Genomic DNA, 14,677 nt, shown 5'->3' with positions numbered 1-14,677 from the left:
CCAGAAAGTCTGTAGCCATACCCCAAGGGGAACCATATAGAGAGCTTTGCTAGTGCAGTAATCACACACACGGGCAGCAGTACATATCACAATACCCAATTTATTAGGTAACGATGCATCCTAATCCTCTGATCCTAAGAGTTAGCTATATTGAAGCCAATGGTGCTTTGCGTCTGATTGCTTAGGTTTAACTTGTAAATCATACCGAGTTTTAACAAAATTTCTTCAGCCAGCTTTAAGTTTGCAGTGGCAGTGATATTGTGTCACTATTTAAGCTGCTGGTGTGAAGAAGCAATGCTATCAAAAGAAAGGAAAAGAAGTATATAACCTCTGATCAAGTTCCTCATTCTCCGCCTTCCTCTTTATAAGGATATTGAAATGTTTTTTGGAAGGTGAACTAGCTGGGTCCTCTAAATGCCATGACAAAACATCCTGAAGCCAGTGAGTTATTTTATGGTTTTTCTCTGTTCTTTCCACTTCCCCTTCATTTGAGTTGGGATGCATTTAGGTCTTATATTGAAACCAAATGTCCTATTTAAATAATGATTTAAAAAAAGACCCAGCCCACAACATGCCTTATGTTTCTAAACTGTGGAGAAATGTTACCTGCCATAATGAGTTTTCTGGAGATAAAGGAAGCAATGGTTGTTCATCGTGTGAAATCTCACAAGGTAAATGATAACTTTAACACAGTAAAAATAGGATTTCACACAACACCACGGTTGGGATCTGATTCTGATCTCATGTACTTGGGTGCATATAATTGCCTTCCATTGAGTTAATTTGGGACTTCACAGCAATTGGGATCAGAGCTTGTTATGCGTTTTTGGAACATTTTGTGTCAGACAGTCTCTTTACTACAAGATAGAAAATAGCATTCACAAATAACAGCAATATTCTTTGTCTGGCAAACTTTTTTTTAAGTTTGACTCAAAATGTGTTTTAAAGTCAGAAAAGTGATACATTTCGATAGGCATTGGCCACTGAAATAGAATGCATGTTTCTGGGATAATCACTAAAGCAGTTTTGCATACTTAAAAATGACTGTGTTTTCCCCTTTGGGTTATAAAATGCCAAACAGCTCGGTATGCATAGATATGTGCCATTATTTTAAAAACACGTTCCACAGTGTGCCTGTGTTTGTTTCTGATATAGAATCCAAGTCAGTTGTCTTATTCTTACATGTGGACTTTAGTTCTCTATTGACTGTAATGCAAATAACTCAAAGAAATGTTCATTGCCCAGGGTAGTGTGTATTGTCACTAAACTGGAAGTTGAGGATCTACAGAACAATTCTAAGGTGGGGCTGCCTAATAGGATACAGAATGTTCCTAGAGAGGCAAAAGACTGCATCTCCAAATGTAATGGAAAACCTAACAAGCTGGTCCTTTCAAATCCCCTGTTCCTGATCACCTTTCTGTAATGTGACCATTTTGGTAATGGCCCTCGTCCTGTCTTGAGCCTCATATTTTGAGCTCAGTATGTGAAATCACAAAGTGTGCGAGTCTCTAAACTTAATGCCAACCCCAAGATTATCAGACTGCAAATAAACAGGATTTATGTTCCACATTTTAGTATTGCAATACTAATTCAAATAGTCTTAAATGAGCGGCCAGTTAAGAATACTGTGCATGCAAAAGTGATGTTGGTCATAGCTTTCTTAGTTTTTAAAAACTTTTATTCAACAGGAAATTTTTCTAGATTTTTTCTTGCCATTTCTGCCTGTTTGGGCTGGGTTGCTGCTTAATTTTTTATCTCATTTCTAGCCTTAAAATTGTGCTCATGATTGTTGCTATGTGCCAGGCAGCACACATGCATGTAATGTATATGTGGAACCTGTGGAGCCATGTCCAAATTTAACTCAATATGACGTATTAACAGCAGCAAGAAAAAACAGACATAGCAGGGGGGGAAATCTAGTGTTTGTTGAAAGATTAGCAAGGGACGTTTTGCCAGTCTTTTCAAAATATATTTCTGCATTTTGGCTATACTGACACTTGAAGTAGTTCAGCATGTTCACATAAAATTCCATAGAATATTTCACAGCACAATTAAGTTGCAGCTGCATTTCCTTCTCCATGTGTACCACACATGTTAACCAGACATGAATTGGCACTTATGGGGAGATTTCCATCACTGTCATATAGGGCTCCCCCTTGTTGCTTGTGTTTGACAGTAATTTAATCTCCCTGTTCTGAGTTCACAAATTCTTTAATCTGTTTGCTATCTTGTCTCATCCCTGCAGCAGTTTTATTAAACTGAAAAAAAGAAAATGATATTTGAGCACAGAAGTGTCTTTGCAGAAAGCCTTAGGTCCTGCTTGGATGATTTATAGTACTTTATAATAGAAAACTCTCTGAATAATATCATACCAAATGCCCATATCACAAATCCAAAATAGCAATTCTTTCAATGGTCAAAGCACAGTCACCAAGATGTTGCTTTGCAGAGTTAGGAAGCAAGGGCTGCCAAAACTGTAACTTCAACAGTTTAAAAGCTATACACAAAACTGAATTCAAGGGTTCTAAAAAGAATCATGTGATTTTAGTATCCCTCTGAAATTTAATCTGTGCATCTGCTTGTTTACTAATTCTCTAAGTCAGAAGAAGTTTCTGCTACTGAAGGGTTAATAGGCAACAAATAAAAGAGGCATTAAGGTGCTAAGTTGACTCTCTGAAGTGGCACAGTAGGTTGGCAGCATTCTATTCCTTAAATGGCAGACCTAAATGTTTCAAGTTGCAGTGGTTTAGAACAATGGTTTGAAACTAATAAGGCGGTGAGCAAGATTCAACAGAAGCCTAAAGTCCAAACCAAATCTGAGCAATTCAAGCAGACCTGAACTTCAACTGAGTCAGATCAAGACAACCCCAGATAACCCCAGATCAGTTTGTCTGTAGTAATCCAGGGCTGTCAGGGTTGGGACTATTGGACAGGAAAAAGAGGCAGGCAGCTTTTGCAAAGGACACCCCAAGGCTGTTTGCAAGAGGGCTTTCAAACAGCCCCGTGGTGCAGTTTGACTGCATGTGCTTCTTCCCAGCAGGTGAACACATGCATGTGCAGCCCAACTGAGCTGAATTGAATCCTCCACTCAACAGCTAGAAGAAGAAGAAGAAGAAGAAGAAGAAGAAGAAGAAGAAGAAGAAGAAGAAGAAGAAGAGGAGTTTGGATTTGATATCCCGCCTTTCACTCCCCTTCAGGAGTCTCAAAGCGGCTAACATTCTCCTTTCCCTTCCTCCCCCACAACAAACACTCTGTGAGGTGAGTGGGGCTGCGAGACTTCAGAGAAGTGTGACTGGCCCAAGGTCACCCAGCAGCTGCATGTGGAGGAGCGGAGACGCGAACCCGGTTCCCCAGATTATGTCACTACCGCTCTTAACCACTACACCACACTCACCTCACAGCTAGTGAGTGGAGGGTATATTCTAGCTAGGTGGAGGGGTCTGTTTTGCCAGCATGTGACCTGCATGTTACCTGCAGACCCCAGTAGGATTGACAGGGACTGGCTGAGTCTCCAGACATACCAAGGTGGGCAGAAGAGGCCTAACCCAAAGACTGAGGGACATGGGGAATGGAGGAGAGAGGTTATGGTCCTAATGGTGATTCCAAGAGCTGACACAAGAGTTGGTTTGGGAGGCAGCAAGGGAGATGGGACTGGCAGCCAGATAAGTGTCAGTCATGGAGTCGGAGGAAGTGGTGGCATTGTTGTTGGTGGCTGTGGGGAGAGCTAGGGCCTGAACCACACTAAGCCGAGACATGTTGGAAGATACTAATCTTTTAGAAATAAAATACTGACTTGGAAAATATGAATCTTGGATACTGGCTCTGATCGCAGAAATAAATTTGAGTCGTGCTAGTGGTTGCAAACAGCTACTTTTAGGGACGCGGGTGGCACTGTGGTCTAAACCACAGAGCCTAGGGCTTGCCGATCAGAAGGTTGGCGGTTCAGATCCCCATGATGGGGTGAGCTCCCATTGCTCAGTCCCAACTCCTGCCAACCTAGCAGTTCGAAAGCACATCAAAGTGCAAGCAGATAAATAGGTACCGCTCCGGTGGGAAGGTAAACGTCATTTCCATGTGCTGCTCTGGTTCGCCAGAAGTGGCTTAGTCATGCTGGCCACATGACCCAGAAGTTGTATGCCAGCTCCCTCGGCCATTAAAGCGAGATGAGCGCCGCAACCCCAGAGTCGTCCGCAACTGGACCTAACGGTCAGGGGTCCCTTTACCTTTTTACTTTCATTTCAGTTTATTTTATTTATTTATAAGCCACCTTTCTGGACTAAGTCCATATCTCACATCCACACAACCATGTATCTATCCACACATAGGTACATGCATACTATCCTATTCATGCACATATTTTTCCTATCTCCCTCTTCTGATCCCCTCTTTGGTCCATCCATTTTAGGTCTCTTTGAGATTAGTTTCTCAAAAGCTTCCTTTCAATATGAACAAGCAGAGCAATTATTTACTCTCGCAGAGAGACCTATGATTGCAAGAACACTGCAAAAACGAACTGATATATATCGTTAGTAAATTGTGTTTTAAGTCTTTAAAAGAAAAGTGTGTGTGTGTGTGTGTGTGTGTGTGTGTGTGTGTGTGTGTAATATTTGAGATCAGCAAAGGAAGTTGATGAAGAACTATAAGGTAGATTTGTTTCAGATTTATAAAGCGTCTCTTATTTACACTTTTTTAAGGATGGCTAGCCTTACATTTCTAGGGAAAGGCAAGTTGCATGCAACTATCATTTAAATGTGGAACTAAAAAGCAAAAAAGGAACAAATACTTATTAAACCAATTACTGCTGTTCTTCTCATGTTGAAAAACTACCATCTTCTATGTTCATTTTTATGCTGCATTTGTGGCATGGGCTTTCTCCAGAATGAACTAGAAACTCCCCCCCCCCCCATTTATTGTTGTTAATTCAAGAACATTTACCAGATAATATCCAATCTGTTTTAGAAATATTAGTGACCTTTTCAGTATGTAACTTTACTAAATATCAAAGTATTTGGTAAACAAAGAAATAAAAATACAGCAATATTCCTCCTATTTTACAGTACAGTATATATGAGGTTACAGTAAAGGAAACTGGCAGGTAATTGAGGATGAGAGTTTGTGCCTTAAAATCCTCATGAAACCCAGGAGCAGTTATTTCATTTTAATGTGGTCCAAGATACTGGTCTAAAAAACAAAAAAACAAAAAACCCAACAAACAACCCCACAAAAATAATTCCTTATGCTATTTTTCTTTCAGAAGCTCTCACCACATTCCCAAAATTTTTGCCGTTAGCAATATTAATGCTTTCTATAAGGATAGTGGTAAAACTAGTTTCTTGTTATATTGAAAGTAAACCAAAATTATTTTTAACTTGTTTTCATCATTTTTTCTCTGCTATTAATTGTGATCCCCTTGACAGTTCAGTGTTGATTTAAACTGGAACATTAGAAGCTGCCTTATATTGAGTTAGACTGTTAGTCCATTTAGCCCAGTATTGTTAACACTGATGGGTAGCATCTTTCCATGATGTCCAACCAGTATTTTCCAGCCCTACTTGAAGATGCCAAGGATTGAACCTGAGATCTTTTGCATGCAAGGATGTGCTCTTCCATGGAACTTTGGCTGTTCTCCTTGGAGAGATTTTGATTTCAGTACAGTGGTACCTTGGTTTAATAACAGTCCTTGTTTAAGAACGATTCGGTTTACGAACTCCGCAAAACCGGTTTGAGAACTTTACCTCAGTGTAAGAACGGAATCCAAATGGTGGAAGGGCACCTGCGGCAGGAGGCCTCATTAGGGACAGCACACCTCAGTTTAAGAACAGCTTCGGTTTAAGAACAGACTTCTGGAACGGATTAAGTTCGTTAACCAAGGTACCACTGTAATCAAAAGTCTTCTTATAGATAGAATAAGTGCACTTAAGAAATCAAAGCTACCATTTAGTACAAATGGCTTTTAGAATTAAAATACTGTGTCATTAAACTAGTAACATTAAACCAACATGCTCAAAATCTTCATTTGAATGTTTAACATTATATCACAGTTAGAAAAAGCTGAATTTTCATTAAAAAAGTGATGCTGGTATTTGGTCTGTGGAACACTCACAGTTTTTTTGTCAAGATTGAGACAGACCATTTGTATTCCAGTTTAATATGGCAATTTTCTAAAAGATGAAAATGTTAAAATCAAGTCGTATTTCTTTTGTCTTAGCAAAACAGAGTAAATTTAAATAAAGGGCTGGGCTGGATCCATTGCCTTGGCTGCTGTTGCAGTACTGCTGTTGCTGCCACCCCTCAATGAAATGCAGAACAAATTTGCTATCGCTACCCAGCTGCCCAGATTGTTGCATAGAGCTGCTGCCTGGCCCCAGCTGTGCAAGCAGATAATGCCACCATGTTGCCCATGGTGAAATGTGATCCAAGTAACTTTTGCCATCACTCAAAAAGTAGTGATGGCCACCAGTTTGGACATCTTCAAAAAAGGATTAGAACAATTCTTAATTATTATACTAATTAAATTTCTATTCATGAGGATAAGGCTGCCCATGTTGTAGGCAGTATGTATCTTAAATGTCAGTTGCTGGGAATGCTGTTGCACCCAGGTGCTGCTCTCAGACTTACCACAGACTTACCTGGTTGGCTAGTGTGAGAACAAATCTGCTCACCCTTTCCAGCGGGCGGCATTGTGGCCAGGTTTGAGAACTTGGGCATGGCCAGGTTAGGCCCCTTCAGTGATCTGGCAGGGGCAGAGATTGATGCCCCCCCTCGTGCTGTCCTGGCCATGTCACTGGCGCTGGGCAGGGCCATGCCCAGGGGTTGCTCTGCTGTCCAATCAGCACTGGTGGGGGGCGTAGCCATGGGAAATTTAAATTGTGATGCGGCTGGGGCCCCCTCCTCTCTCACCCTTCACCGGATCCCAATAGAAATCTCTTGGGGTGCCCCTATTTGATGTAAGTCACAGGGTCCCCCTATAGGTGGTTTACTCTTAGATGGACTCCTTGCAGTTGGGCAGGAGTCAAGATATAGCCTGGCTTCACCCAATGCCTAAGCCAAACCGCTCACATCTGTAACCAATAAAGTTGTGGCCTATTTAAACCCATAAACCTAAATACTCGTGTCCCTGTGTTTATTACCCACTAGGGAACTGCAGGTCACAGGGCCTTGACAAGCAAGTTGCTGCTCTAGATGGGCCATTGGCCTGATCCAGCAGGCTCTTGCATTTGTATGCCACTTATATCCCAAATGTCACATACTACTGCTATCCAGGGCAAGTGTGCTTCTGTTGTCCACAATTTTGCTCAAAGTGTGGTGAAGCCTGATGCACCAGGTGATTCCAGGACATTGAGCAATCCTCTGCATGGGTTGGTGAAGCAGGAAGAATGGTCCATGTTCTTATGCCAAACTGGGTGAGCTCTCTTCCCTCACGTGGCATTCCAAGAGATATGTATTCTCTTCAATACATAGTGGAAAAGCAGACTGTCCTGACAACTGTGCAGTCAGAATAAGAAAAATACAGTACAAACTTAACTTGATTAAGAAACTTGTAGAAGCTAAACAACTATCAAATTCATTGTGGCATAAGACTACAGTTGACTTTAATAGAAATGTGCAGTGTAATCTTCATCCTCCATAAATTTGTTTAATTCTCTTTCAAAACCATCCAAGTTGGTAGCCTTTATTACATCTCGTAGTAGTGAATTACATAGTTTGCCTATACTTTGGATGAAGTATTTTTATCTGTGCGTGCTCATTCTCAATGTTTGCTGCAGAGTGTGTGATTTCCAAATGCCAAATAGAGATTGGGTACACTTGGTTAATTCTTATATGCATGTTAAAGACAAAAAATGGTGGCAGTCTGTTTTTCAAATTGGGGAGTTTTCAGTATTAGAAGAAAGCATGCAAGCTGCACATAAGAAACTGTACCCAGGGCTATGTTAGCTGCTACGTTATCCCTATATGTCCCTGCTTTGGGTATATTGTCATTTAGCTAAAAGCCTTGGAGTATAGAATATTTTCGAGAGAAATCAGATTGGAAAGGGAGAGACTATGATTCTTTCATGCCTTGCCATGTGGGGCTGTTACGAATTTCTGTACAACATAGCCAGTTCCAAACATATCAAATTACAGCTGCCCAGTTATAGAATTTCCAGTTCTGACGGCTTGTAATTTATTTTTGTCTTTGGAATCTCAATGCTCTTTATTCTTGGTATCATTCCATGCTATATACAATTGTTCCATGTTTCAATTTAGAATTCATAATTTAATTGGATGAGCTGTGAACCTCTAGCTATTTGAACTTCTCATAGTACCACTGACATGGAAAAGTTGGCTGTCACTTCCTGAATGATCATCATCTCCAATTCAGACATATTTACATTAAAGCTAAATATAGTGCTGTAAACTTCTAAGATATTTTAGTTCACTGAGTGTCCCTTTGCAGAGGAAAGCAAAAATGTTGTGTATAAAAAGAACTAGAATTTTTTTTCCTTATTGGAAGTCTGAAGTACAGGAAAATCTTTGACACTGTGTCCTATACACCCAAGGGAGAAGAAGCCACATAAATAACTTTCCCAGTGTTTTCAGGGCCTGACTTATACATGAAGTTAAATGTGAGATGGCTTCCTAAAATATATTATTAAAATGTAAGCATAGGAAGCGGGGTCCTTTTTGAATCAGGATGACAGTGTGCAAGGAGGAAACATTTAACTCTTCCTGCCATAACAAAAGTTGACGCTTCTCTGACACAGTAACTAGTGGTAGAAAAAACTCCAGTTTGCATTAATGGAGGCTTCCTTCCTCACCCCCCCTCCCCGCAAACTGCACTACAGGGTGGTTTTTCTCCTGACTGCAGCAGGGAAAGGTTAAACCTCGCCTCCTTGTGTGCAGTGGACCCCCATTCCTACTAGTAAATGAAAAACCTCACAGGAAACGGCAGGGAACACCTTTAACATTATGTGCAGAATTAGACCCCCATTTCAAAAAAGGAGCTGAAATCAGGGGGAAGTTTACAGGTGAATAAAGTGGCCCTTGTGTTAGTCTGCATGTCATTTTGGGAGCCCTTTGAATGTACGAAATGTAATAGGAAATTGTGCAATGGTTTGGAGATGTCTGCCTGAATCCTGCAATGGAACTGTCATACTGTTAGGAGACTCTGTACTGCAGACAATACCAGGAAAAGGCAAAGTTTGCTTGCTTTTTGTGCTTTGATAAATGCATAATAGAACTCCTCCCCCCCCCCCATGTTATGATATAGATTTCTTATCTGGAATAATGTCATATTTGTTACTAGTACTGAGACTGTGAACTGGTCCTTTCTAATTTGCCCACCAGCATGCTCATACTCTCAGTAATGGTCTAGTATAATCCAGACGAGAGCATTCAGTATTTCAGTCCCTTTGTAGCAGGTTCCAAACAGGAGTAGGGCTAGTAAGAGATATTTTCCCAGCTCAAGATACTGATCAAACATTTCAAGTATTCAAAGCACAAGAAGCTCCTGAAAAGATTTATAGAATTCATTGCAAACGCCCGGGAGATTTGCCATTTGGACGGTCCTTTATACCATTTTGAACTTCATCTGTCGATATTTCTGTTTCAAATGGAACTTTTTGTTCTGTAATCTGTGGGGGTTTTCGTTTTTCCAAAAAGCTATGTATTCTAAACTATGAAATTCTGTCACTGTAGAGATTCCTAGGGGTGCAAAACTTTGTTGTTGATGTTGACAAATGTTTCTCTTACTGCTTTTTATAATTGATTTCTTCTGAACAGTTGAGGGTATAATGGCTGGGGCATTAGTGGGATAGCATATTTTTGAAAGCATACAGTTGGCTTTCTTTCCAAATTAAAAAAAAATCATTGGGCACATGAGAGAGTTGCTAGTGCCTAGAGATGTGGTAATGTTGCCAAGTTGCACATGAATATCTTCGGCTTAAGCTTTTGTTTCTTGGGAAGTACCAATGATCAGTTGTTGTTGAAGAGATTTTAGCATCTTTCCCAGGATGATCTGTGAGGGCTGCTTTGGTTTTCATCATCTAGGTAATGGCCTTCCTCTAATATACTCTTTAAATGACCTAGGGGGAGAGTGTCCTTTTGTCATTTCTTTCAAATCTCTGCTATATGTGCTTACTGATAAATTTGGAAGAGGTTTCCCTTTTTAGCTTTTAGGAGAGAAATCTCCAGATGGGGACCCAAATGCTGACATCCTGTGCTTTGTAGATAATGTTGGATAGGGGTTGGATGGGGGGGGGAGGAGAAGGGTGATATGACATAGGTATCATTCATCTCAGATGTTAGAAATCTTGCTATTCCTATTACAAACCAGTTCAGAACTATTACTTATCCAGCATTGTGGAAAATGAAAAGTAGCATCTGCACAATTTACGTTTAATCAGCTGTGTATTTGTTCACTCCTTACAGAAGGATATAAGTTATTTTTTTAGATATGGCTTGTTGATTAGAGCTGGTTCATTTGTGTTTCTGCTTTACATGTGCAGTTCAGTGTCAAGCACCTTTATTCAGAAATAAGTTCTATTGAGGTTAACACAGACAGCCCTTTGCATGCTGTCTTGGGAATAAGCCTCATTGAAATCTGTGAGACTTAATTTTGAGTTAACACACATAGGATTGCACTGTAAATGCCCCAAAATATTTTTATATGGGAACAATAAACTATGCACGGAACGTATAAAACCTTAAAGATTATTTCAAAGTGATATATTTGTGTGTGCGAGAATTAGCTACCAAAAATTTGTGAAAAAGCAAAAGGTATTTGTGTACTAACACATTGCACCTCTTGAAGTAATTCAGGTTGTTTCTGATTTCTTTTCACTGCCAGATATTTAATTAGTATTATTTCCTTTTGAATTTGTATAGTATTTGCTTCTTAAGTTTGGAAAATTCATTTCCCCCTATATAAATATAATTGGGTTTTGTGTATGTGTTTTATCAAGTTGCAAATGGTTGTACATTTATTTTGTACAGACTTCTAAATTAATGTAGCAATTTGTAATATGAAAGTGCTTGAGGTGCCTATATCAGAATAATACTTTTTCATGATGCTATCCTGCACGTAATATTTGTTCCACTGTCCAGTAATAAACTATTGAACAGTTATAGTCATGATTGCACGTGCTGCTTTTTGAGGGGTGGGGATGAGATTTAGTAAATGATAAAATCCTATATCCTCACAGCTGTTGTTGTTTTAAGAAAGAATTTTTGAAACAATATGCTTACTGTGTTTTAAATTAGCCCATGTCAAAATCTAGGCGTTGTTAGTCACACTACTTTAATCTTGTATTCCAATTTCAAATCAGTAAAATGCATTTGCTTCCTTCTGTTGGACTTGACTGTTTTGGACTTCCTTGTGTTAGACAGTTGACCTAATCTATAAGACATAAGGCGCTGCCTTGTACTGTGTCAGACTGTTGGTTCATCTAGTTCAGAACTATTTGCACTGATAAGCAGTAGTCTCCAGGGCGTCAGACAAGGGACTTTCTGAGCCCTGCATAAGGCACCAGGGATTGAATCTGGAACGTTTTTCAAAGTCTTTCTAGTTAAACTTAGTTATGAAAGCAATGCTGCTTAACTTAGTTGCAGCTATATTCCACTGGTGTTGGTGAGTCTTAATCATAACAAACGTAAGCTGGTTTGAGGGCAAAGTAGTGTAAGGTTACCAGATTTTTCTGCAATGAATCTGGGGACACTTTTCAACGTCAATGGATTTTGTATGGGGACTGATTTGTAAATCCGGGTTCTGTCCCCGAGAAATGGGGACGTCTGGTAACCTTAATGTAGTGGCAATGCAGTACCAACAACATCATGAATGGAGATTTGTTGCCTTTCAATTTCTTCTTTTGCATATTTTAAAGTGCTTCCAGTTTAAAATAGGGTTTAATATGGCAAATATCACAAATGGGTAGTTGCCAACAGCCCCCCCCCCCGATCTTACCATATATTCTGAGAAAAAGGTTAAATGGAGGGAGATTAAATGGAGGGAGGAATATCACCCATCCTTTTGGTGCCAACATTGTTGTATGGACACTGTATGCATGAGGAGCACAATAAACCTCCAATAAACCCTAGTCCACAACCCTCTAAGTCTCAGGTTGAAAGAGACTTACACACAAGGATACATGTGATCATAGGTTGGGCCATGAATATTGATCAGAAGGTGAAGCAGAATGCCTTTAAAATGTACCATGGAAGTGGTAACAGGTTCTGTGAAAACATGCACACAAAAATGCTTTTATAGTGTCAATAGTGAATAGGAAAATAATAGTGTAAATGTAAAGGTTTAAAATGAAGTACATTGAATATGCAGTGGGCAAGTTATTACCTGGATTTTTTAAAACAATTATTGTGTACTAATGGGAAGTAAATACCCTATAATTGGGGGGGGGGGGAAGACTGCACAAATATATTTTACGCTTCCCTTGACAAATCTTGATGTATAAACTTGGAAAACATAAGGGCTGAAAAGCACAATTGCTTGTTTCCAGTCCTTGCACATGTTTTGCAATCTCAATTTCAGATATATCCATGTAATTCTAAGGGCAGCTATCTATGATTGTTTTCAGTAAAATTTGAGATTCTCTGAGATCTAATGAGAACGTTAAATTGGTATTTTGAAAACTACAGGAAGCCTTAAAATGATATATTCTATTCATGGTCTCTTTCATATTTTATTAAAAATTTTTCCTGAGAATCTCCTGGTAGGGTATTTGCCTATCAGACACCAGCACAAATAGTTATGCTATGGGCATGAGTAAAACTGTAATTAACCTGTTAAATAGAAAGTATACTTAGATAAGGTAAGATAGTCCAGACACAAAAACCCATGGCTAGAATAGAACTTCATTAGGTTTGGCTTTGAATTATGACCATAAAAATAATGGGGAGTACCTTGCATTGGTGAGTTGATGATGAGTTTCTAATGATGTTGGGAAAGATTGAGGGTACAAGGAGAAGGGGACGACAGAGGATGAGATAGTTGGACAGTGTTCTCAAAGCTATGAACATGAGTTTGACCAAACGGCAGGAGGCAGTGGAAGACAGGAGTGCCTGGTGTGCTCTGGCCCATGGGGTCACAAAGAGTCGGACACGAATAAATGACTAAACAAAAAATAATAATGATGCAGCAGAATAATAAACAACCCAGTACTGAATCTACTTGCATAGCCATACGAAACATTTCAGTTATATATGGTGATTCAGTACAACATAGTCTGGATATTTTAGGTGAATAGCCATATGATAATTGAGTAATGTATGGCCTATAGCTTTATCAATATCTTCTAGTATAATAAATGTGTTTGTAGTGTTGGTTGACAGTCATACTGATATGAGGTTTATGCACATCTTAATGCACTACATTTGGTTGGCTAAGAATGTTAATGACCACTTTGCCAGTGATGGGTTGATTATGGTTTTGGCTGACATATTTTGCCTGTAATGAAGAGGCAATTTGAGGGTTGCACCACAGGCTATGATCACACTTGGAACTGCCCCCATAAAAATGGCACCTATATTGTAAAGTTGTTTCTAGAAATGACCTCCAGGTTGTTAGTGTAGTTCTGCTAATGCTACAACATGGAGGCAGCAGTGCAGGCAGGGTGCCAGTATTTACAGCATTAACTGCTCAACGTTGCTGTAAAAGAATTAACAGCTGTTGCTTTGCACCCAATCCATAATTGCAACAGAGGGTGAATTTAAGATAAGAACAATTAGCCTATAGCTCAGTACACTTTCCAAATCCCACCATACATAAGATGGCTCATTCAGACCAGACAATCCTTTTCATTGTTCAGCTGGGCATAGGCTAGTGTGTGTGTGTGTGTGTGTGTGCGCGCACACACACACACACAATTATTTAGTCATATGCATATATATTTTTAATATGCTCCTGATGCCGCTATTGGAAGCATGATACGATGTATATTCATGCAGATTCTTAAGTGCAGTGGAATGTGTGTTTATATATATATATTTGTAAGCGTGTGTATATATATATTGTCTGTGTGTATGAGAAACAGATGCACTGTAGGCAGATAAAGTAGATAAATATAGATTCAAATAGAAGCATAAGTGTATAAATATAGACACTATATGGAGTGAAGGCAGGCAGATCAGCACAGTTTCATTATTACTTGTATTCTGTATAATAAAAGAGTAGCTGACATTAAAATGACTGACTGAATGACACTGTCAGATTGCAGAAGACGCAGTGTAAGGTAAGAAAATAACCTTTCTAGCAGTTTGAAGAGCAATTAAGCAAGAAGATTCAGTGTCTTTCATTATTTGCTTAATATATTTCTACTGGATTTTATTTTTCCATTTGGAGGGCAGAAGCAAAACATGAATTCTTACTATATCCTAAAATAAATTTCTAAATAAATTAAATAATTAATAATAACTCTAGCTTTGCAACGTAGTGTGGGGCAGCTGTCCCATTTCTTTAAGTATAGATTTCTCAATTTTTTGCTTCTACTGATCACCCCGTGGGCTTTACCACAGAGTTTTAGATGGCAATTGATGAAGAAAATAAGGTAGAAAATTCTGCATTGGTTAAAAAAGGGGTTTTCATTGGATGTCTGATAAAGCCTCTGGGTTGTGTGTTTTGTGAGTTTGCAAGTGTTGTGCTTATCATATTTTGATCTTGTCATATCTGCTCTTTGGATTTGCTACT

The 14,677-nt window shown here is 39.3% G+C and overlaps 1 protein-coding gene across 24 annotated transcripts in view; it reads left to right on the top strand.

Annotated features, from left to right (window-relative positions):
- Positions 1 to 14,677, top strand: part of ZBTB20 (zinc finger and BTB domain containing 20) — a 463,068-nt gene that overhangs the window by 208,943 nt on the left and 239,448 nt on the right. The window contains exon 1 of one of the 24 annotated variants that reach the window (XM_081908439.1): positions 9,946 to 10,029. The exons of the other annotated variants lie outside the window; for them this stretch is intronic. The gene's annotated coding sequence lies outside the window, so the exon portion shown is untranslated. Of the gene's footprint in view, positions 1 to 9,945; positions 10,030 to 14,677 lie in introns of those variants that run through there. 24 annotated transcript variants of the gene reach the window in all.

This window comes from Podarcis melisellensis (assembly GCF_964234715.1).
Source record: "Podarcis melisellensis genome assembly, chromosome: 4".
NCBI classification, from domain to species: domain Eukaryota; kingdom Metazoa; phylum Chordata; class Lepidosauria; order Squamata; family Lacertidae; genus Podarcis; species Podarcis melisellensis.
The sequence above is the reverse complement of the archived record's forward strand: the minus strand, read 5'-3'. Positions and strand labels throughout refer to the sequence as shown.